General features: G+C 41.8%; 1 long non-coding RNA gene across 1 annotated transcript; it reads right to left on the bottom strand.

Moving 5' to 3' along the window:
- Positions 1-1702: 1702 nt before the first annotated feature.
- Positions 1703-3909, bottom strand: LOC127323535 (uncharacterized). The gene is made up of 2 exons (XR_007865807.2): positions 3259-3909; positions 1703-1990 (listed from the first exon to the last, which is right to left on the bottom strand). It is a non-coding gene; the product is annotated as an uncharacterized lncRNA (long non-coding RNA).
- Between the last annotated feature and the right edge of the window lie 831 nt (positions 3910-4740).

Genomic DNA, 4740 nt, shown 5'->3' with positions numbered 1-4740 from the left:
AAGACTGTTGCGATCCCCTATACTTGCGGGTTATCAGGAATCTTTTCCAAAATTTAAAATTCAAAACTTTTTAACTCTTAAATGACATCTCCAAATTAAGATTCGCTTTCACCAATAAATCCGTCTCGACGAGATCTTCAAAACTAGCACCAATGTTGATATGTTTCGAGAAACTTTTTTTCAGGCTAAAAGTTATCAACCCTCTCTGTTGGACTAATCAACCCTCCGTACTCGAGTGATCAACGGTAAAATGATAAAATTATCAACCCCAAAGTTAATTTTATTTTAAACATTTTAGCGAATCTTTTTTAGTTTAGAAGCTATCAACCCGGTGTCCTGTTATTTATCAACAGTAAATATAAATAACTACCAACCCTAAAAATCTAATTTCATTTCAAATATTTTGGCGACTCTTTTTAGTTTACAAGTTATCAATCGAGTGTCCCGTTATTTATCAATGGTAATTATAAATAACTACCAACCCTAAAAATTATTTCATTTAGAATATTTTAGCGAACATCTTTTTATTTTACAAGCTATCAACCTGGTGCCTCGTTATTTATCAACTGTAAATATAAATAAATAATAACCCTAAATAGTATTTCATTTAGAATATTTTGGCAACTCTCTTTTAATTTACAAGCTATCAACCCGGTGACCCGCTATTTATCAATGGTAAATATAAATAAATATCAACCCTAAAAATTTAATTTAATTTAAAATATGTAGCGACTCTTTTTTGTTTACAAGTTATCAACCTGGTGCCCCGTTATTTATCAACGGTAAATATAAATACCTAGCAACCCTAAAAAGAAAATTTATTTAGAATATTTTAGCAACTTTTGTTAGCTTACAACTTAAAAAAGTACTTAATTTGAGTAGCAAGTGGTAGTTCATTTGAGTTGCAAGTGGATCTTCCCACCCGTTATTTTCCCCCTTAAAAACCACTGGCCCGAAAAGGGGAATTGCAAAAGGACCCCATTAAATATGAATTACCGTACGAAAATAAAACCCAAAAGGGAATTGCAAAAAGAGAATTGAGAGCCTTCCTCGTGCCGAAGAAAAAGAGTGAGATGCTATGTGTATGCATGCAACAACTTATGAAAGTGTGCTGAAAAGTTAGCTCATTAAATGCAAATCCATGAGATGCTCTGTGCATGTGCATGCATGCAGTGTGAACGCTCTTGGCTGCATGCAACTTGCAAAGTAGTAATACAAGCTGTTAGTGTGAACACGTGTGAACGCAATTAAAACAGTACGTGGTAAAAAGGAAATTGACTCGCTCCACGAGCGCTTCCGCGCCATGGAAAGTGATTGCTCGAGCGATCGATTGCCAGGGAGGGGATTCGTCTTGTAGTGTCTATGCCATTACTAGGAAAAGGCTTATTAGTGGCGCACCACTTTTGGCTATCAGTGGCGCACCCCGGTGTGCCACTACTATCACGCCACTGCAAAGTTTTAGCAGTGGTGCACCACGTGGTGCGCCACTACTAAGTTGGTTAGCAATGACGCACCAGATGTGCGCCACTACTAGCTTTCTAGTGCGCCATTGCTATCTCATGCACGTGCACCATTAGAAAGTCTATCCAGTGCGCCACTATCTATTCATTAGCAATGGCGTATTGTGTCCACCGAGTGCGCCACTATATATTCACTAGCAATAGTGCATTATGTGGATGGTGCGCCATTGCTACAAAAAAGAAGTTCAGGCATGCTGCTTGCTGCTATTATATTACAAGAGAAATGTTTATAATATATTACAATGTTTAAAAAAAATAGTTCACGGCTGCAACTGTATTCACATCGTGCGCTCTACGCGGTTTCGCCGGGGATCTAGCCGCGGTCCGCCTCGCTCCGCTACGCCCTTGCACGAGGTCGCCAGGCACCTATGCACGAGCTCGTTGGCCGCCGATCTTCTCATCGTCGGAGCCATCGCGACCACGCACTGGGCCACGGCAACCAGCTCCACTGCATGATCAAGTCTCCAAGCCTGCATGATCAGTGACAAATTCATTGAGGTCAGCTATGTATAAACTGGTTCTTAACAGACCATGTATATAGCTGGTAGTTGTTCTCGGTTATTGACTTGGGTATGCAAAAGAAAATCATTCTTATGCCTTTGTTGTGCCATCCACAACTGATTACAAAGCAAGTGGTAAAAGTTTAGAATGTCAATATTGTTCAAATTTAATGACAGAAACTGTGATCTCTACAGATTTCTTCAGATGACTAATACAGGTGGTTCTGTTCAAGAGCTATCATTAACTTCCAGATCAAATACTGCATTTGTTTAGCAGAGAAATTATTATGATTCCTTAACTCAATGCTTGTTTGCAAAATCATTCAGAGCTAGAAATGGAGAGATCATGTTGCTAATTATTGAAGAAGTAAAAAAGGCAGTTCACCAAGAAATAAAACATGCATGCGTAGTACTAGCTGCTAACAAACGAGACCTGTTTTGGATAAATAAATGTTATCGCAACAACACAGAGAATGCTACTGCTAGCTACGACTTAGGGCACAGTGAGTTACAGTTAACTGTTGAGAAAGAGTAATAATTAGGTGCATCCCATTCCCTTTTTTTTTTGCCAACATAGTTTATATTTGTGCATTGCATGTATCTAAAAATAACTTACTTAGGTTATTAGTATTAAGGTGATAGAGAGTGGAATGCATGGGAATAATAGTCTGCAGATATAGGTAGTTCGATGGTGACGTGGAGATGTAACTTGGTCCTGATAACTTATATTGATTCAGGATAATCAATTAATTTCAGTTTGTAGTCATCCTCAAATAGGATCAAAATATATGTATGTTGGATTAATTAAGAAGGAGAAAACCTCAGAGAAAGGGTACTTGATCAGGTGTGTTGCTAAGAAACATAGGTAGACACTTCACCAACAAAGATTTAAGAGAGTCAAGCACTTACCATTATAGCAGCAATCAGATGAAGGAGGCTATGAATGGACCATACTTTTTCAAGCATTATTAAACTACAGAAGGTCCTTGTCTATGTGATCTCACTTCATTTGCAATATCAAATCCTAGCTTAGATTAAAAAAATATAGTATCTTGATAAGTAATTAACTTATAATTAATGACCAGGTGAGCTATGAAACCGAGAGATTGTATACGGTATACAAATAAAATACGCAGGTAGGGTTCCATTCTATCCAAGATATTAATCTTGCTCTGTTCTTGATGGTAATATAGCAGCAATTGTGGCACATATCAGGAGGAGGGAGCGAGAAGTCTCACCCCAGGTTGCTGCGCGGGCGCCGGGCGTGGCCTGGCCTTGTGTAGGAGACGACCGGGATAGAGGCCAGGAGTTGGTGCGCATCTTGCGGCCACTGGCTCGAGGAGCTTGGTGTCGGCAGCATCCGTGACTTGCTGGCGTGCAGAAGCACCGAACACTAGCAGGCAAGGTCGACGGAGCCCCGCGAGATCCTCCCACCAACCTCGACGCCGGCCTTGAGCGCGTGCGGCGACCGCGTCTCGCACGGGCAGGCCGACGTACGCGTCAGCTTAGTGGAGCAAGCGCAGAATCTCCTAGACGGAGTAGACCTGGCTGTTGTCGGCGCGGATCACGGCAGCACGGCACGCGTCCTCGACGAGTTCGTACGGCAAGATGGCGAGGAGGCCGTTGTGGTGAAGATTAGGCGCCGTAGCGCCCGCGCCGTCGTCCGTCCTCCACCGGCACACCGAAGGCGCTCCTGTCGGCGGCGGCGAATCTGGCGGCAGGGCCGGCCCGAGGGGGGGGGGGGGGGGGGCAGGAGGGCGCCCGCCAGCCAAGGGGCCCCAAGTCCCATCTGGTTATTCATATGTTGCGCGGACGGCAACGCCATTAGAGGTAGGAGGAGAATTTTCCGTCGTACTGTACAGTTGAGCGGAGGAACAAGACGAAGCGTTAACGAGCGAACTAATCTTGGGCCTTTTTTCTTTTGATTAGATGGGCCTTATTAGTTTGGTCAGTTTCTTTTTTTCACTTTACCCAGGTACAAGGGATTAAACTTTCTTTTCCGCTAAAAAAAGGTGCAAGGGATTAAATGGAGTGGGGCCCATGGCTAGATCGACCAATCCAGGGAATCAAGCTTCCGGATTCTCTCAAGATAAAATGCAACACAATCTACGCATTTTTCTCTTCAATACAAAAATGACGCATTTCCTTTTTTGCCGGGCGTTGATTTCTAATAGTTTGTCCCAAATTAAATGATTTAGATTTATCTGAATTCACTTATAAACATGTTTTAGCGTATAAATACACGTGAATCTAGAACAATTGAATTCATAAATAAATAGGTACGAACACATTTTTCTCTTTATTGGACGTCGGCAGTGTTTTCTAGACAAGAGCAGAAGCGACTAATTGATGGCTCTATAGTTGCAACAAATGTCACGTCAAAAGGCAAGAGACTGAGTTGCCCAGAGAAGACTTCGCTAAATTCATAGACGGCGTGGCTGGCCACATGCAACAAGTAGTGAAAAAAATAAGGATGTATATATTAATAATTTAAGAAAATATCTATAAATTATTATAAAATTATATGTTCGAATACAATTTACATATTTACTCTTAATAGCTATTATATATTAACAATATTTAATAATTATTTTAATAGTTGTACTTAGGGCCCTAAATTGTCGTTTCGCCCCGGGCCCTTGAAAACTTAGGACCGGCCCTGTCTGGCGGCCACCAGCGCGAGGAAGTAGGTGTGCGTGCGTCTCGGCGGCGGCATCTCC

The sequence above is a fragment of the Lolium perenne genome, chromosome 3 (genome assembly GCF_019359855.2).
Source record: "Lolium perenne isolate Kyuss_39 chromosome 3, Kyuss_2.0, whole genome shotgun sequence".
Taxonomy (NCBI): domain Eukaryota; kingdom Viridiplantae; phylum Streptophyta; class Magnoliopsida; order Poales; family Poaceae; genus Lolium; species Lolium perenne.
The sequence above is the reverse complement of the archived record's forward strand: the minus strand, read 5'-3'. Positions and strand labels throughout refer to the sequence as shown.